The sequence below is a fragment of the Malaclemys terrapin genome, chromosome 2, assembly GCF_027887155.1.
Source record: "Malaclemys terrapin pileata isolate rMalTer1 chromosome 2, rMalTer1.hap1, whole genome shotgun sequence".
Classification (NCBI taxonomy): domain Eukaryota; kingdom Metazoa; phylum Chordata; order Testudines; family Emydidae; genus Malaclemys; species Malaclemys terrapin.
This window is the reverse complement of record NC_071506.1, coordinates 208357605-208377941: the sequence shown is the minus strand read 5'-3', so window position 1 is coordinate 208377941 and position 20337 is coordinate 208357605. Positions and strand designations below refer to the sequence as shown.

Sequence of the window (20337 nt, the reverse complement as noted above, 5' to 3'; positions counted from 1 at the left end):
TTTAAAGTGGCCCTCTAAATACAGGACTTCCCATTTCAGTGCAATTATTGTTAATCCAATACAGCTCTTGTAAATCCTGCCTGTAATCCCTGTAATAACCTGTCCCTGTTATTGCAACAGTATGTCCTCATTTATATTCAGTGGCTGTGCTTCACTAACAGCTACTTCGCTCTGCTCTGTGTCCCACTGAAAAAGACTCTGGCTCCGGTTTGGACTCTTTATATGTTCTCGCAGCCGGAGATTCTTTACCAGCCTGACCTCGCAGTGGTCACTCAATAGTGCCAAGTGTCTATTTCTTGTGAGGCTAGTCCAAACAAATGAGTGGGGTGAGACTTCTGCTTCTCCCTATTGTGTCTGACCTGAACAAGCTGGGAGCTATATAAAACATCCCTTGGGATTTGGAAAGCAGAAGTAGGCACTGCAAAGAACATTTAGGGGATTGGCTGGCTCTGTCATGTGACCGATGCTAGGCAACATGTGCTATTGGCCTTCTTGGTTGCCGACAGATCAGAAGGAACATCGGTTTGTGTGTGTATGTGCAAATGAGGCTGTGCTTTCTCCACAGCAGTCTGGGGGAGCTTTAGCACTTCTACTGAGGTAAGCAATAATGATGTCTCTTTATTCTAATAAATTAGCTGCCAGGAATGGATGCAGCAGGATTTTCTGGTGCACAAGCATAGAGTAAAACAGAAAAAGGGCTCCACTCTTAAATTCTGTATTTTGCTTTCTTTTGATGTTTTTTAAATTCAAAATTAAATGTGATCGAAGGTGATAAATACTCAAATATGCCTAGCAGTTTTCTTTGGTAATTAAAAATCATTGTATTTTATTTTAAATGTTTTACATCTTGAGAATATTAAATTATATATTGGCAAGCAGTTGCACAGACAGGCATGCATTGGAAATAGTGCATAGATAAATTCCTGTCTTTATGAAGCAGTGGAGAGGGAGAGGAAGGTTGATATTAATACCAATCTTTACATGAAAAGCATCAGGTCATTTTTACAAAGCAGGCTGTTTAAAACAAAACCTGTAAAAATGCCTGCCAAGACCAGTCATTTATATGTGTTCTGAGATGCATGTTGGCAATATTAAACCAAAGGCGCAAGACTGATGCTCAATATGCTAATGGATTTGGAATCTATGGCTTGTATATTGCATTTAAAGTAGAACAGTGAATGAAAGACAGCAGCCTGTTTAAACAGATCTTGAACTGTAGCCAATTAAAAAAGCCCATTGTAGTCCTGTGGTAGGCATACATCTTAGCCAACTGCTTTACAAGAAACAGATTTTATGTATTTCCTCCAAAACTATAGAGTGGACTGAATAATTGCCTATGGAAAATATTTTAAGAATATACTGAAAGTGAAGTTTATACCAAAGATAATTAAAGCCATTGTTGAAAAGAATTAAAGCTGCTAAGGATTAAACCGACTGCACCACAAAAAATGAAAAGGAACTGAACTGTACTATGAATAAATGGCTGTGCAGCAAAACTCCAGAATCTATAATCAAACTGAGAAAATCCTCCTTCTGTAAGTACAGAGAGCATTCATGCATTCAGGCTACATGGATGTAGTAGCTTGTTCAGAGAAGCTGCTGTGAAAGAGAAGTTAATGTCAAAACTAAGCAGGATCAGTCTTTTAAAATACTATAGCTCTCCCAGGAAGTAAATCAGAAGTGAGAATGTGCTATTGATGAATGATGCTGTCATCTTTCAGCTGCTGCTGAATGTTTCTAATTCAAAAGACCAGAGTAAGCAGGAAAGTTCAAAAGACCAAAATAAATAAATAAATAAATAAACAAACCCCACAAAAAATCCAAACCCACTAATATATAACATGCCTCTGCAGTGTTAATTCTGGGAACCAAATGCTATTGCACAAAACTAAAAAAGTTCTGACTGTTTTCCATTTGCAGAACCATTTAACCAGTAGCAGTTAAATTTCATGACTTTACCTATATAAGAAAAAGCAGTACTATATGCTAACTGGATCTAGAAGCAGTCTATTTGCTCGACTTTAACACAGAACAGTCAGAATTAAAACTAGGCATGCAAACATTGAGAATGTTTTCTACTATGCTGCTCTCCCCTAGTGAACTATTCTGATCTGCTTTGTTTGTAAAGCTATTTAGTACTATAGCTTCCTATCATAAAGTTATTTTTGATACCATAATTAGCTTATCACCAGTGTGAACGTAATGCTGGCTGTTCTAATTTTCAGGGATTTTGTACCACACTTGCAATTTGTGAGTGCCAACAATTACTTAGAAATCCACGAGCTATTTTTCAAGGTTGAAAAACTGGGAAAATATCTATAGTCCAGTTAAAAAGGATGGAATTTGTAAACTGATGTTCTCTGTATTTGTTCCAGATATGGAATATATACTCTTCTCATAGGTGTGATTTAAAAAAAAAAAAGATAGAACAGGATATATAAACAATGATAACTGCTTGATGCAAAATACCAATACGTCTTGAGCATATTAATAAAGTAAAAATAAAGATCTTATGTTATCTAATATACAAATAAAAATTGACATGCAAATATTATACAAAAATAGCAAAGAAATACTTACACAAAATATGTATTTATGTACAGACTTTTTTGACATCCAGTGCTTTACAAAGTTTGATAACACTAGAATGCCTCATCCCCTCTGCCCCTGACATAGGGAGGCAGTAATACTAAATAGCTCTGGTGTAGCATCTGCATTGCTCCCTTCCCCTGGAGGCTTTGCACTGGGAGGCTGTACAAGGTGTATTAGGCCTAGAGGCCCCCTGCAGGAGGCCTTGTGATCCTACCACACACACCCTTTCCCAGAAAGGAGCAGTAGAGAAGTCCTCCAGGCTGCCTAGAGTGGCTGCAGGGGAAGCAGCCAATGAGAGAGCTGCAGGGAGCAACCAATTTGGGCCAGGGAGAGCCATAATAAAGTTGCTGCACAAGTAGAGCCAGGTAGTTGCTGCCTGGAGCTGGAGGAGTGAGAACTGTGCTCCTGGTTGGTTGACTGACTGAAGGAGCAGCAGGACCATCGACAGGTCAATTGCTGGCAGGGACCAAGGGAGCTCCTGGCTGACTAAGTAAGGACTGAGCCCAGGAAGGGCTGCAGGAAGGCAGTGTCTCCAGTGAGCAAGCCCTGGGGATATGGCCCCATACTGGTGCTGGGACTATTTAAAGACTGAGCCTGGGGATGGGTACAGAGATACCAACAGAGGGGTCCTGGAACAGGCCCCTGGTGGACTGTATGCCCCAAAAGGGGTCTGTTCTGTTTCACATACAGACTGCGTGAGAGACTTGGCTGGAAGGCTAAGTCACTGAAAACCCTCCAACAGGGGTCATCACAAATAGAGACTGCAGGCACACACACTTGACTAGGGGGTGCTTGCAAGAAGGGCATGCCACCCTGTTACAGAAAGAAGAACAGGAGTACTTGTGGCACCTTAGAGACTAACAAATTTATTAGAGCATAAGCTTTCGTGGACTACAGCCCACTTCTTTGGAAGTGGGCTGTAGTCCACGAAAGCTTATGCTCTAATAAATTTGTTAGTCTCTAAGGTGCCACAGGTACTCCTGTTCTTCTTTTTGCGGATACAGACTAACACGGCTGTTACTCTGAAACCTGTTACAGAGGCAGTTTTAAACTGAAGCATCAGCAGCGGATGGTGCCTGGCAAATGTGTTGGATCAATTTGCAGCCATGCTGCCCTAGCCATGCCCCCTCTCTCTCCATAGTTGCCCAAATTTGAGATTTTGTTGGTGATGAGGATCCCCTAAAAGAAGATAAGTTGTTAAAAGTATGCACTGCAACCTTACTTCCATGTGTACATTCTACTGGGGCTGTAGGTTACATAAAGTCAGCATAACCTAGGGTGGAATCTAGCCCAGTGAAGATAAATTCTCCTCTCAGAACTTGCTTATAGTACAGTTTTTGGTGCTGTTGTAACTTGAGCTAATCAGTCGCCAGATAACTCAAGTTAACTAACGTGACTGTAAATTCTAGTACAGATTCTCAAAAAAGTTTGTTCCTAATAATGGTTCATGGCTTTGTGTACACTACAGTTCTTTAAATTGATTGTTCCAAGACACAAATGTTTGTGGAGTGTCCAGATTAGTGTATATACAAATGTGTTAGTTTACTAAAGTTAATTGGCAATCAATTATCTTGAGTTTAAAATCTCTAGAGTAGACATACCTCCTCAGAGTTAAGCCAGGTTGAACCACAGCTGAGAAAACATGTGTGTCTTGGAACAAACATTTGTGAGTTAGCTACAGAAGAGTTTACAATCTTATTTGTTAACTTGAGTTAATTGCGATCAGTTAGCTCAAGGTACAAGACCAAAAAATCTAGTATAGATATACGCTGAATTGTTCCAGTTAATGTACTTTCATTGGTGTAGCTTGTGAAGAATTTGTCCCAAGGCATATCATGGCCACAGTGGGTAGGTAGACTAGGAAAATTAACATTAACTTTCTGACTCAAACCAACAAAAGAAAAGAGGTACATAGTTAAGGCTCCCATTTTACCCAGAACTAAAATGGGTATTTACCCTAGGTGGCTATTTCAGACACTTCTGTTCAAGACCAGATTCTACTCTTTGATCCAGTTTGCACCGTGCATAAAGAAAATTGCTTGTGCCCTTGAACACGTGTGCCATGGCTGATTTCCTTGAGCTTATCTGGTGATAAGCACTACATTTGAGACTGAAATGTGATTAGTAGTTTGCAGTGCTGTCGATCCAACTCATACAATAAAGGGATAAATCCTACTATGGCTGGGGGGGGGGAACTGCCAGGCTTGCCCCCCCCTGTCAGCCAGGGCAAGATTCCTCATAATAGATTGAGGCAGTGGACTGTGGGAGCACTTAGACCAGGGGTGGGCAAACTTTTTGGGCTGAGGGCCACATCTGGGTGGGGAAATTGTATGCAAGGCCGGGGCAGGGAGTTGGGGTGCCTGAGGGAGTGCGGGGTGTGTGAGGGGGTGCGGTGTGCAGGAAGGGGTTCAGGGCAAGGGATTGGGGCAGAGGAGGGGTGCAGGGTGTATGAGGGGGATCAGGGAAGGGCTGTAGGAGGGGTGCAGACTGTGGGAGAAGGCTCAGGGCAGGGGGGTTGGGTGCAGGAGGGGTGCAGCAGGGGACACAGGGCAGGGGGTTGGGGTGAAGGAGGGGTGCGGGGTGCTGCAGGGGGCTCAGGGCAGGGGATTGGGGTGAAGGAGGGGTGCAGGGTGCTGCTGGGGGCTCAGGGCAGTGGGTTGGGGTGCACAGGGGTGCAGGGTTCAGCAGGGGGCTCAGGGCAGGGAGTTGGGGTTCAGGAGGGGTGTGAGGTACAGGCAGGGGGCTCAGGGCAGGGAGTTGGGGGGTGGGGTGCAGGCGGGGTTCGGGCTGCCGCCCAACGCCACTTACTTCAAGCAGCTCTGAGGTGGCAGCGGCGCACACCGGGGCCAGGGCAGACTCCCTGCATGCCTCCCCTATCCCCAGCCCCGCACCACTCTCAAAAGCGCTGTGGCCCGAGGGGGAGGCGGATGGCTCCGCGTATACTGCCCTTGCCGTGCCTCCAGGTACCTCCCCCGAAGCTCCCATTGGCCACGGTTCCCCGTTCCCAGCCAATGGGAGCTGCGAGGGGCGGTGCCTGGAGGCAACACACGGAGCCCTCAACTCCCCACCGACTGGGGTTGCAGGGTCGTGATGCCGGCGGCACTGCGGGCCGGATCCAAAGCCCTGAGGGGCTGGATCCAGCCCGCAGGCCGTAGTTTGCCCAACCTTGACTTAGACTGTGCTCGTACTGAAAAAGGCAGCTGTTTCTGCTGCTGCAGGATTGTGCTTGCTGCTGACCACAGCATATGTGCTAGCTAGCTGAAGAGCTAGTCATGACCGTTTAGCATGTTCATAGCACTCCCTTAGAGATGTGGTGGATGAGCTGGTGCAATTATTGGCCCTCTTTCATAGTGCCCTCTTGAGCACCGAGGAGAGATACTGGCTTGCTGGCTTTGTGGAGGAAGAGATTCCCTGGGCTCTTCGTTCCTTGTGCGCCAGACGGCAGGATTTTATTCACACAGTGCTGCAATGCCTCAGAGAAGTTTGCCAGCTAAAGTTGCTGTGGGAACCTCTCTTCAGATGTATGATCCGAAGGAAGAGACAGATAACATGATGCCACAAGTGGGGAATGCAGCAGGATGTTATGATACAGAAGCACAGAGTTTGCTGTTAGCAGCTGTGACCATTGGGGCTCCTGTTTCTAAGGAGAACTCAAGAGGAATAGTCATATCACTTATTCAGTAGCCTCTTTTACCATTTGGTTTAGTCTTCAGTTTACACTGTTTCATCAAGACCTTCCATTTGTACAGTGGGAAGTCTGCAAATGAAATCCTTGTCCTTTTGTTCAGGATCGGGTTTCTATTGGCTTAATCATGTTAGTGAGGTTCTTGTAGAGAGACAGGGAACAGAGACCTATTTAAATGCTCTCCATGAATGTAAAGGCAGAAACACATGCTACCATCAAGAGTCACTGGCTGAGCACATTAGGAAAGCAGACATGTGATTAGTTTTGCCCACCCCACTAGCAGCTGTCACAACACTCTCCAGTAGTTCCTACAACTGATTGAAGTAACTAGCCAATTTAAAGTGAAAACTAGGCACACATTGATAGCATGAGATTTTTCAGAATCTTTTTTTTCCAGGTACAGAGGCAGCATGGTCCAGTGGATCAAGCACTGGATTGGAAAAAAAGAACAGGAGTACTTGTGGCACCTTAGAGACTAACAAATTTATTAGAGCATAAGCTTTCGTGGGCTACAACCCACTTCTTCGGATGCATATCGGATGCTACCCTGAAACACTGGATTGGAAGTCAGCAGACCTGGATTCTGTTTCCATCTTTGCCAGTGATCTGCTGGATGACCTGGGGCAAGTCATTTTAATCTTTGTGCCTCAGTTTCCCCATCTGTAAAATGGGAATAATGATACTGACCTTCCTTTATAAAGCACTTTGAGATTTCCAGATGGAAAGATCTATATAAGAACCAAGTATTATTATTATTATTTTATTATTATTTATTATTATTGTCATGTACAGAAGGCTATTAAAGACTCATTAGTGACCAACCTGTGTACCCAAAATATTGCTTTAAATAGAAGATGCCATAGGACTGCAATTAATTATTCATATTTATCTAGCCTTCATAATGTAATAGGTCCATCACAAATACAGATAATATATGGTCACTGCTCCCTCGGGCTTACTGTTTAAGCTTAGACACCATATGTAACAAGGGGGGGAAGTCACAAACAAAGGGTAGGAGGATGGGAGATCAAGGGTTATAGCAGTGAAATGGGGTTACTTTTAGATTTGATATCAAAACTTCGTAACAATTTAATCTAAGAATCATGTTTCTAAAATGATTGCTATAATTTGTTTTTTGTGTGCAGTGTGGCCAATAGCTACACCATAGCCAATATTGAAGTTTCTCATGGTGCCTTCCGTTAGCTTTCTTTCCCAAAAGTGCTAATTACTTACATCTCCCATTAATGTCTGTAGTAGGATTGGTGGTTTCTCATTGCCCTTTAAAAATTAGGCCAGTAAGTATACCTTTCCCTTCCCGCCATAGTGCAGCACTGACTCTGGCAACACACGAGAGACCAGAATATTAACCCCTCTTCCAGAGTTCTGTAAATGTCCCAACTCCTTCATTCAAGTGAAGACTCTGAGAAGACAGTTCATTATTTCTTCCTCAAGGAATGCTCTCAATATGGTACTACAGTACTGAGACGGTGCAGAGTGTGTCCCTACGTGGTTGGGGAGGAGGGGAACGAGAGACTGGTGCAGTCAGCGAACCTTAGGAAAGGGGTGGAGAGAGAGAAAAAAGAGAAGGTAGGATTTTCACAAGCCACCTGAGTCCCATTTTCAAAGGTGATTTAGGCACTTAGGAGCCTAAGCCTCATGGGCTTTCAGTGCATAGCAAGCAAGGAGGAAGGTAGAGACTAGAAGGGAATGGCATAGTTCTGGTGAAGTCAAGCAGGGGAAAGAATGGAATATCCAGGCAGTGGGTGGTGGCTATGAAAATGCAGAGCAAGGGGAAGGAGAAAGCCAACCAGCACATTATTTGAAAGAAGCTGGTTGTACCACCCTCATTGTAATGCCATTAGTGAGAGTCAACAATGTTGTGTCATAGAGGGGTATTCTTGTACTAAGGGCAATTATGACAGGGTTTAATGTAGCCATAATCTATAGCTTAGTGACATTAGTGTGAATCAAAGAAAGAGGAGTGTTATAACAGGGAGCCCTATGCTGAGGTGGGTATGTGCTGTTCTGAAAGCACCCAGAACGCTTGCCCTTTTGCACAATGCTGTGCTAGGACTCAAAACTGACAGCTCTGATATGGTGTAATAATAAGTTTAGCTGTGCAGCTCCTGTCTTGTGACTTGAATGGAGTCATGTGCTCATCAGAGCATCCAGTTCCTCTCCACATCAAAACAGGCTGGCTGCTGCTGCCACTGAATCCCAGGGTATAGAGCACTGCTGCTGTCAATTTGCAGTGTTCAAAATAGCAGCCGTATTAAAAAAAACAAACCCCTGTGTGTTCCACCTTTAGTACTCTCTATCTATTGAGGCATTACTGGAGCATACCAGGAAGTGCTCTTTCATAAGGCATCACAAAAGCGCCTTTCATAAGGAATCTACGTGAACAAAGTAGATACAGTGATATCATAATGATTTATCCATGCACCCTCTTACTATGTTGGCAAAGGAAGAAATGGGGGAATATATAGTTAAATAAGCCTTACATGATCACTCAAGGGACCACGGTAGGGTTGCCAACTTTCTAATTGCACAAAACTGAACACCCTTGCCCTGCCCCTGCCCGAGGCCCCATCCCTTCTCTAAGGCCCCACTCCCACTCACTCCAGCCCCGCTCCTTCTGTCACTCGCTCTCCCCCACCCTCACTCACTTTCCCTTGGCTGGGCAGGGGATTGGAGAGCATGAGGGGGGAAGGCTCCGGCGGGGGGTGCGGGCTCTGCGGTGGGGCCAGGAATGAGGGGTTCAGGATGTGGGCTAGGGCTCTGGGGTGGGGCAGGGGGTTGGGGTATGGGAGGGGGTGCAGGCTCTGGCTGGGGGTGCAGGCTCTGGGGTGGGGCCAGGGATGAGGGGTTTTGGGTGCAGGACGGAGCCTTGGGCTGGGACAGAGGGCTTTGGAGTGCAGTAGGGGGCTCAGGGCTGGGGTGGGGGATTGGGGTGCAGGAGGGGGCTCAGGGCTGGGATAAGGGGTTGGGGTGCATGAGGGGGTGTGGGTTCTGGAAGGGAATTTGGGTGCAGGAGGCTGTTCCGACCTGGGGTAGAGGATTGGGGTGCGGGGGTCTGGGAGGGAGTCAGGGTGAGGGAGGGGGTTCCGACCTGGGATAGGTGTTGGGGTGCAGGTGGCAGTGTGGGGCCTGAGAAGGAGTTAAGGTGAGGAAGGGTGTTCCAACCTGGGGTAGGTGTTGGGGTGTGGGTGGCGGGGTCTGGGAAGGAGTTAGGGTGAGGAAGGGGGTTCCGACCTGGGGTTTGGGTGCGGGGTCTGGGAGGGAGTCAGCGTGTGGGAGGGGGTTCTGACCTGGGGTAGGAGGTTTGGGGTGTGGGCTCTGGATGGGTAGTGCTTACCTCGGGCAGCTCTCGGTTGGTGGCGCAGCAGGGCTAAGACAGGCTCCCTGCCTGCCCTTGCTCTGCACTGCTCCTCGAAGCGGCCGCCATGTCCGGCCCCTAGGTAGATGCGCAGTCAGGCTGCTCCGTGCGGTGCACACTGCCTGCACCCACACGTGCTACCCCTGCAGCTCCCATTGGACGTGGTTCCCAGCCAATGGGAGCTATGGAGCCAGCACTGGGGGCAGGGGCAGCACACAGAGCTTTCCTGATCACCCCTGCGCCTAGGGGCTGCAGGGACATGCTGGCCATTTCTGGGGAGCTTCGCAGAGCCAGGGCAGGCAGGGAGCCTGCCTTAGCCCTGCTGCACCGCCAACCGGACTTTTAACGGGCCGGTCAGCAGTGCTGACCAGAGCCACCAGAGTCCCTTTTTGACCAGGTGTTCTAGTCGAAAACTAGATGCCTCGCAACTCTAGACCACCGACATTCAGTTGCAAATGGATATGGTCCTCTAGCAGCCATGCAACAGAGCTACGTTCAATACCTTGGGTGATAGTGTAATGATCAGTGCATACAGCACCTCCACTAATATGTGGAGCTGTATCTTTATCTTCGTGTTGTCTTGTTTTAATATGTTGTTATTGGCTTGGTTTTGGGAGTGGGGGATGCCTAAGAGGAAGTTAAGCCCTGCCTGCGTATGTGTTGGAATTGTTACTTAATGTCCCAACAGAGCCTTTGATTTCTGTTATGGAGTATTACAATACACTGTGATGGTTTAAACATGGAAGGTTGCATAATAAGGGTGGTCTGTTGTACAGGCTTCACTGGACTGTATGTATACACACATACGGATGTTTAAATTTACTATGATTTTAAAATATCCAGTTAGTTTGTGGGCCCTCCATAATCAAAATAATTCATTATATAGCTATGCCTTCTTAAATGCTTTGGGCCAGATCTTCAGCTGCTGTAAATTGGGGTGGGGCCACCCAAATCGGAAGAGCTGTATCATTTGACACCAACTGTGGATGTGGCCCATGGTTTTTAGTGGCCTTTGCTTTAACATTTTGGAAAGTCACCAAGAATATAGGGAAGGATTTTGCTCAGCCTATAAAATTCAAATTCAAAGACATCAGAAGTGTGATCAGTGAGTGCTGGATTAAACTGTTAAAACAAAGGTCTATACTGTCTTCCTCAAGTGTGTAGGTCAAGATTAACGAGCTATAGAATGTACATAGTAAAACCTGTCATTACAAAAAGATAAAATAAAATAAAAAATCTGTGGTGACGACGCAGGAAAGGAAATAGAACGTTAGGTTTCTGGTAGCTAGAGATCTTCAAAAGCCTCAAGCAAAAAGCCTCTAGGAAAACTTTTTCTGGGGTTTTTATTTCTCTCCTTACTTTGTTTACAACACTTCTTAGTGGTTACATTCCTGCGCATAGAAACGCCAGGCAGTGTACATGCACATAAGATAACGAACCCATCTCTTGAGCGCGTGAACACCAGCTGCGAGGGTACAATCAAATCAGCCAAATAAGTTTCCCAAACACAAACGCTGGATTGAAGGTCACTCCTGCCTCGTAGCCATGGGAGCAGTTTGCCGCGCCCGTGGGCTGGCGATTCGGGAGCTATGCATTCCTACAAAAATCTCCCTGACTTTCCCAGGTGAGGATTCTAAGAGGTAGTACTAATGTACGTATCAGTGGAGTTGTGAGCATTTGGGATCCGTTTTTAAAGCTAGTAAGGCTCTATGGCAGGGGTCGGCAACCTTTCCGAAGTGCTGTGCCGAGTCTTCATTTATTCACTCTCAGTTAAGGTTTCGCGTGCCAGGAATACATGTTAACGTTTTTAGAAGGTCTCTTTCTATAAGTCTATAATATAGAACTAAACTATTGTTGTATGGAAAATAAATAAGGTTTTTAAACTGTTTAAGAAGTTTCATTTAAAATTAAATTAAAATGCAGAGCCCCCTGGACTGGTGGCCAGGGCCTGGGCAGAGTGAGTGCCACTGAAAATCAGCTCGCCTGCCGCCTTCGGCATGTGTGCCATAGGTTGCCTACCCCTGCTCTATGGCCTGATTCCAATCTCTGTCACACCTGACACTGAAACCAGTGGGGAAGCTACTCCAGATTTACACCTGTGTATGTTATTTCATTCAAATATTTTCTTCCTTTAGCCTTAGTTGGGGCAGTTAGTTCAATGTATGTTCTGGTAAGCAGCCGCTGCATGAGACTGAAGATATTTTGTTAGTTATCCCCATGACACTTCTGGACTTTATATCAAATGAGCTATAGAAAGTCTTACTACTCATGCTCACATTGTTATGTGGGGAAAACTCCCTTAAAATAATACAGTATTCTGCAGCAGTGGTCAAACATGGTAGGAACACCCATGTTTGGGGGATACAACATAATGCGGTCATATTTTGTTCATAAGGGCAGATTCAAGGGATCTCCTATGTTATTTCCCTGTAGATTCATCTCAGTATTTGAACTGAGTCTGTGCCTCATCAGAGTAATTAATCTTACTGAGCCATCAAGAAAACACACAATTCCAGATGGCTTTTCACAAATTCTTCAGCATCCTCGCTCCTCGTCCATTCCTCTCTTTGTTCTCCACTGCAGGCTACGCCACATCTATTCCTACTGACACATTCATCTAGTGTCCTGTAGTAATGTTCATTTTGAAATGTTAACCTCCACTATGTAAAGTAGTGGCAGTGGTGTAGAATAGTAGGTTTCTTTTGTTATCCCCAGCCACCAGTGGATTTCTTCACTTAGTGGAGGAACCTCACTGTGGTTCCCTTAACTGTTGCATAGAACAAGCTTTGATATGGATTTCCTTCATTTCTACCACCCTCTTGTTCCCACCCTGCTTTTGACATGGCACACATACTGAATATTATCCAAACATACCCTCTCCTGTGGTTTTCCTTTATTGCTATCTTAAATAACAAACACATCTCAACCTGAACTTCCTTCTGAGCTTGCCTATTCCTAGGGTTTCTCCCTGTAAGACCCACTGCACTGCCCCATGAGCATTCCTCCTGCCTTAGAGAGACTCTCAACCTGTTTATTCTCCCTGAGTTTGAGATGAGTCTCATCTGGTCTAATTCCTGGGATGAATCAGCAGAATATTTTTCTCTCTGCAAGATCCTAGAATCTGCTTCTATCCTACCAACTTCAAGTTTAAAAAAAATTGGATTACCGCAATTGACATTTAAATTAAATATTCTGAATTAAAAATAATTCACTCCTTTCTCTCAGGATAAACCTTTAACACAGATGTTCACAGAGAACTCAACAATTAAAAGTTTCTTATGTATGAATTCAAGTAAGACAAGACCATGTTCTTAAATATGACATTCGCTGATTGAATGTGAGATTCTGTAAAGACGTTAAAGAAAATCCCTTAGAATCACCTTTGTACTCTTCCAACTGCCTATTTATCTTCCAAAAAAACCAATGACCTACAGAAACATTGCTGCGTGTAGGTCATGGGACTGAAAGCACTTCAGAGGAATAGGAGCCACATGGCACAGTGCCATGTGCATTTAAATTGAATGCCTTGCAGAATGAGATATGGATAAGCATCTTGGCATAACACACCCACTTCTGTAAATTTACAGTTTGCACCAGCCAGCAATGCAAAAAGCAAAAAGAAGCAGAATCTACAGTTGAACAGAGAACGGACTCAATGGGCTATGAGACTATAGATGCGTTTGAAGGCGTCTACACATCCCACTCTAAGGTAAGACAATTTTCTGCCATTGCTGCTTATTACAGACCATCCAGTGTCCAATGCAGTGGTTCAGTCCTAGTAATTTGTAGCATATGATGAGCTTGTTAACCAGGCTAAATACAGATGAAAGAGGCCTGAGTTTTCAGAGGTCAGTGGCAGATGCAGACATTCAGATTCTCTGAAATTTAGGCTCTTACTATATGAAAGTAAAGTGCCTGCTAAAAAAGCCAATGTGTTTCTGTAAATATTCCCCAGCTGTGTACGTCTCCTTTATTTTTAGATACTTCATCTGCTAATAAGAGGTCCTTTCCTCAGCTGAGACAGTCTCAAAAAAAAAATTGTCTCAAAGCCTCCTGATGGGATTCAATATCTTTGAAACCCATACCTCATCGCAGGATATATTTCAAACAGGAGAGAACCATACCTCTAAACTGTCCCTTGTTATAGACCCAAATATACCTCACCCCCAACAAAATCATGGAATGATATTTCACTTTTATAATTGTAAATTATTGACACACAGGAAATCATAAACCCTGAAAGTATTTATAAATAGATGGCAAAGACAGTAAATTTCTTGTATTTTTGCTTTGAGCTACTAATACTTTGTCCTTCATTTTGGATCATTTCCTGCCCCAGGACATTGGATCTCTCATTTGGGTGTTTGCATAAAAGGTGTGGTAAGGTGGAGAGTTTTTTCAGTAGTGTCTCAATGTCTTGGTTCTTCTGGGTTTTACAAAGACAGATAACATCACTGTGGCATAGTTGTTGAGGGTAAGTGTAATTTTTGGCACCCTTTTAAACATTTTTACCATTTGGTTTCAGACTGAGAAATGTGTTAAATTGCCCAGAAGTTATTTAGGGAGCATAAGAACAGACTGCCTGCTGTTTGATGGACACCACAAGCATTCACATGTGAACTAAAACCTGGACAGCTGCTGCTAAATCAGTTCAGGGACCCATCGCCCTGACTGATAAAGATGTGATTTTAAAGGAAAGCTTTTTAGAAGGCTAGATTAAGGAATCTCAAATGGTGCAGCTCCAATTTAGAGATGTTCAAAATTGGTAAAACTCCTACAACATGTTTTGAAGGTTTGGACGATCTAGTTTCTCTGCAGAATATAATGACATCTCTATTTTCTACATTGAAACAATAACAGTTCATATTTCACAGCTCTATTTTCAAATTTTAAAGTAATCTTTCAATTAAATGACCTCATTTTGCTGGAAAATGAGACAATTTTTTAAGTGGAAATTCACAAAATATAGTCATTTTTTTCAATGAGAGGCCCCTTTTTTGGTTCATAATAAAGTAAAAATAAGTCTGATTATGACTGCTGTTTAGCCTTTCTCTGCAAATATTTTGCTCCTCTCTTGCGGCATTGTGTTACAGTGAATCAGGTGTGATTTATACGACATATGTAATGCAAAATAGAAAAAAAAAGCTGCAGATTGAATAATTTATTAGCTATTGCAACCATAAAACGAAGAGTAATTCACAAGTCAGAAATATACTGAGTTGTTGTTAAAACCCTTGATGATGCTTTTGCATATTTGATATCCTGTACATTTTCCCCCATCCCTTTTGGAACTCTAGATCCAAAAAGCTGAATAATGCCACCTTAGGGTTCTGCCAATCAGATATTTGTAAGTGGGATACTTTAATTACCAAGTAAGCAATTACTATCAGAAAGGTCAAACAAAGAACAGACATTTTATTTTAATCTTTTGGAAACTGTAGGCATAAGGCCAATTTGAAATGTAGACTCCTAATTTGTACCTACAAAATACCTATATGTATGGGCAGACAGGCACTTTACATGCACAAATGGGGACTTCTGCATTGTTACCGATTTTCATACACATCTACCTATTATGCATGCACAATTACCTGTTACCTATTATAGGCATAGCTTGAGCATGTGTGATTGTCAATTTGGACATATTCTATGTACTGTACAGTTTGTTCTCTTAAGTATTCATTTACTGGTACAGCAAAGCTAGAAAATGCTAGAGTTCTAAGGTTAAATATGATATACTTATGGAAGTGGAAGCAACTTGTCTCTCAAAAATAGGTGTGCATTCATTAGAAGTAAAGGAAAAAACTCTATTTAAGCAGTGTCTATAATGGTGTTTGCAATACTCTCGGCACATACATTTGTGCTTAGAATCTGAGCAGTTCAGAGGAAGCTGATCCAAAAGAAGAATCTTGTTTTCTGCATTTTCTGAAAGCTTGGTGTTTGAAGCTGTGGGGGGATTGGTCAGAGAGTGCACTACAAACCATGTAATTTCTCCTGGCATATGTCTTGCACAGTAAGTACGCAGGGCAAATGTTATTGCATTTTTAGTATGTGACATAAGTCAGAACATTTTCTCCATAATGCTTCCTACTTAATCTGAAGCAGCCAAACTGTCTTTTAGCCCTTTTGCTCCCTTATCCCCAGCAATGAGCTTTTGCAGTATGTTTCCCAGAACGGCTTGAAGCCAAAAGATGAGATAGCAACTAGCAATACAAGTTTTTCCCATTGCTACACAAGAACGTGTTAGAAGAAGAGTCATTAATTCTTCATGAGGCAAATCTTGAAATAGCCTCAGAAGCTAACCCTCCCAAAGCAGATATTATGGTACAGAAGTAACAACAAAGTCAACCGACAATATGGAATGTTAGCACTTACCACCATTTAACTACTACTAGTATTAGACATGTTGGTCACAACGTATTATGTTCAAAACGGAACAAACAAAAAGTGGTGCAGCTAGAGATCAGAGTCTTCACAATTAAAAAGAACACTGTTGTGGTTGTGATTTCTGATGTAAAGGACCTGTGGGTCGCCTTTACTTGGAATTGCTTTGTCACAACTAACTTTGCTTTTAATGTGGGTCTGAAAGAGGAATTGGGATTTTTCTCCTGAAGAGTAATGCACAGTTGATTGTTGCTATGTACAAAGACGTGAGGGATAGCTCAGTGGTTTGAACACTGGCCTGCTAAACCCAGGGTTGTGAGTTCAATCTTTGAGGGGGCCATTTAGGGATCTGGGGCAAAAATCTGTCTGGGGATTGGTCCTGCTTTGAGCAGAGGGTTGGACTAGATGACTTCCTGAGGTCCCTTCCAACCCTGATATTCTACCCAAATAGTATCTGAGATGCTGCAGATCTTTTCTGTCCTAGGAATAATGAAATACAGTAGTGCTTTACACACCATTCTGTAGTAACTGTAAATGCTGAAGTCAGAAGAGCTACAGTAATTTACACCAGCTGAGGATGGTGTAAAACTGGCCCTGAGTTTTTCATGGCAACCACTGTATTGGTATTCCATCTATTTAACAATATACATTTGAGCAAATGTGAAACTCATTCATACAGTGTTTGAGAAAAGTCTCATAGGTATATTTAAATGCATTCAAATGTGCTGGAAGAATCCACCATACAAGCAGAGGAGGCCTAGTGACATGATGATGCCTCATATGAGGGATAGAATTAATGAAGGAATTCATCCAAAAGGGCTATGGAGGAACCAGATGCCTGGTGCATAGTATAGAGTTTGTCCCCTCCAGTTTCCTGCCAGGTACACTGCCGAAATAGGTAGGTAGCTTTCCTGGCTTTTATCTTTGGTACTTATATGGCTCTCATTACCACAGTTTCTGAGCACCTCAGAATCTTTAATGAGTCATGGTCAAGAGGACAATTTCACAACTCCCTCTTGTGAGGTAGGGAAGTAGTGTTATCCGTGTTTCACAGATGGACACTGACACTTGCATAAGGTCATGCAAGAAGTCTGTGGCAGAGCAGAAATCTGAACCCCAATCTCCCGAGTGCCAGGCTAATACCCTAACAATTTGACCATCCTTCCTCTGTTTATCATAAAATCGTAGAGATCTTGAGAGGTCCTCTACTCCAGTCCCCTGCACTCATGGTAGGTAAGTATTATCTAAACCATCCCTGACAGATATTTGTCTAACCTGCTGTTAAAAATCTCCAATGATGGGGATTCCACAACCTCCCTAGGCAATTTATTCCAGTGTATAACAACCCTGACAATTAGGAAATTTTTCCTAATGTCCCAACCTAAACTGCCTTTGCTGCAATTTAAGCCCATACTTCTTGTCCTATCCTCAGAGGCTAAGGTGAACAATTTTTTCCCTTCCTCCTTGTAACTACCTTTTATGTACTTGAAAACTGTTATCATGTAACAGAGTTCTCCCCCCCCAGAGTTCTCTTCTCAAGACTAAACAAACCCAATTTTTTTCAATCTTCCCTCATAGGTCATGTTTTCTAGACCTTGAATCATGTTTGTTGCTCTTCTCTGGACTTTCTCCAATTTGTGGCACCCAGAACTGTACACAATACACCAGTTGAGACCTAATCAGCGCAGAGTAGAGTGGAAGAATTACTTCTCATGTATTTCTTGCAACACTCTGGTTAACACATCCCAGAATGATCTTTGCTATTTTGCAACAGTGTTACACTGTTGACTTATATTTAGCTTGTGATCCACTATAGACCCCCAGATCCCTTTCTACAGTACTCCTTCCTAGGCAGTCATTTCCCATTTTGTGTGTGTGCAACTGATTGTTCCTACCTAAATGGAGTACTTTGCAGTTGTCCTTAACGTTATGGAGTTATCCCATTAAGCACCTGTTTTTTATGTAGGAACTTAAAGTCCAGAACAATACTGTAGCTGAGAACATCCACAGTTATATTAGACATGATCATTTTTTATTTCATCTGAGGATTTAAACCCTCATATTTTAGGCTATAAGCTAACCACTAACAGACAGGAATTAGGAAGGAACTTCCCATATGGAGTGAGAATTCCTTAATTGGTAAAATGTATGTGAACATTAATTAACTTTAAAGATGACATTAGTCAGTAGGGGTTCTTTTTCATTTTTATTTGTTTTAAGGAAGAAATTCTCTTTTTTGCAGTACTCTGTATGACAGTGTACCTAACGTGCTTCTGTAATAATACTATTTTAAAACATATTCCTATATGCATTTAGAAAATAGTGTATTCAGTCCTTAGTTTGTATCAGAATAAGAATGATAGTACCAGTCTTGAATATTGAATTAATACCATGATGGTAATGAGTTGATCTACTGCAGAATGGACTAGCCATACAATAGTTTGATTCAATTAAATTAAGGATCAATCCATTCAATTTTCATCCATGAATTTCTTGATCATATATAAATCAAATAGGAGGGTCACATTTTGTTCCAAGTAGTTGCCATTTGGGAGGAGGAAATGGAAATAGATGTGCTGCAAGTGGGATAGGGTAGTAGTTCAGCAGTGATTGCTAGTTTCAGACAAAGTTCATCTCATTACAAAGGAAAGATCAGAATGAACTTTTCAACTCTGCTAATCTGTCTGCACAGGTGAGCTGTAGCTGAAACAGAATCACCATGTCCTATTCCTTTCCCTATAGATGAAGAGCCTCTTAAAGGGATTCTGTCAGTGTAAAAATCACATGTAATTAGTAAAGACATTTGCTTACAACATCTTAGATTGCTAAAAATGAATTTTTTAAAAACATCACATTTGTCACTGTTTCTGCTTTCTTAACTATTTGTTTTTATTCTGTTAATATTCTTTCCCCCTTTCTTTTATACACATTCAAAAGGATGCTGACAGCTTAGATTTGGCTGCAAATATAAATTGTGTTAAATAAATAAATAAATAAAAAAGGTTTTATAAAGCCTAAGGCCAATCAAAACATTTCCCCATTTAAAAAAAAACAAGTAAACACTTTCATTCAGTGCTCAAAAACCAAACAGTGCAGTGCTAAGAACCCCAAAGGGAGACTAACTATAAACCAGGCCTGCACAACTTGTAAAGCAGCGAGGGCCATATGACTCCAAAGAAAACAGCTGAGGGCCAAACCCGCCCCCATCCCAGCGCCACCGAAACACACACCCCCCCAACCGCCCCGAAACACAACACACACCCCCAGCGCAGCCCGCCCCGCGGAAACAAACTCTCCTTCCCCAGCGCTGCCCTGCCGAAACAGCTGTGGGCTGAAAAGGAAGGTCGGGGGGGGGGAGGGGTGATACTTTATTAAGAATGTTTCAATTAAAGCAAACAATTTTTTAAATTATTTTAATTATTTTTATGAATCATGGAAAAATGAAAAACACCTGCTCTGTTGAAAGAAAACATTTGTATTTTTCATAATTACTTTGCAAATTTAATGAGAGATATTACATCTCCAACACACAAACACAGGGGCCATAGGGAGCCCTGGGGGGGCAGTTTGATGGGGAGGGGGAAGGTCCCTGGACCAGGGAAGGGGGCAGCAGTTGGGGCAGGGCAGGTGCAACACACACACGTCTCCCCTGGGGATTTCCTGGCTGCCCACGGACAGTTCAACACCCCCCCCATCACTACGGAGGCCGCCCTGGGAGCAACCAGCGCAGTAGCCACCCCACCCCCAACTGAATGGGAGGGTTTGAGGGGGGTCTCGGCCCAGTCCCCCCACCCCCAGAGCTGCGGCTCGAGCCCAGGCTGGGCACCCCTCCCCTCGCTCAGCACTTACCGGCTCTGCCTCGTGCCCAGCGCTTCCCGCCTCAGCAGGCCCCGGAAGTGACGCACCCACTGTACGCCAGGCGGGGGGAGCAGGAGACGGAGACACGTGCGCTTCTGGCTGTTAGGGCGGTTGGAGCGCGGCACGGTGAAGTGGGGCCCCACCCCGGGCAGCGGGCAAACCCAGGGCCGGTGCAAGGATATTTTGCGCCCTAGGTGAAACTTACACCTTGCGCCCCCCCTCCTCCCACCGCACATAGGTTCATTGAGGGGCAAATCCCAACAAGCCTTTATAGACCCCACGGGCCAGCCTGCTCAGGGGCCAGCCGTGCCCAGGGGCTGCTCCCCTGACCAGGTTCCCCCTCTCCGCCCCCTGAACTCCCCTGGAGGGTGCACAGGCCCCCTGTGAGCCCTCCCCACCCCACCCCGGCAGCCCCCGCCCCGAGTCCACTCACTGGCTTTGC

The 20337-nt window shown here is 43.8% G+C and overlaps 1 protein-coding gene across 4 annotated transcripts in view; it reads left to right on the top strand.

Moving 5' to 3' along the window:
- The first annotated feature begins 492 nt into the window (after positions 1-492).
- The window catches only part of TMEM108 (transmembrane protein 108), a 253936-nt gene continuing 234091 nt past the window's right edge, over positions 493-20337 (top strand). For 3 of the 4 annotated variants that reach the window (XR_008444046.1, XM_054020350.1, XM_054020355.1), the window contains exons 1-2: positions 493-597; positions 13241-13362. The gene's annotated coding sequence lies outside the window, so the exon portion shown is untranslated. Of the gene's footprint in view, positions 598-10970; positions 11278-13240; positions 13363-20337 lie in introns of those variants that run through there. The other variant, XM_054020351.1, reaches the window with a different exon arrangement.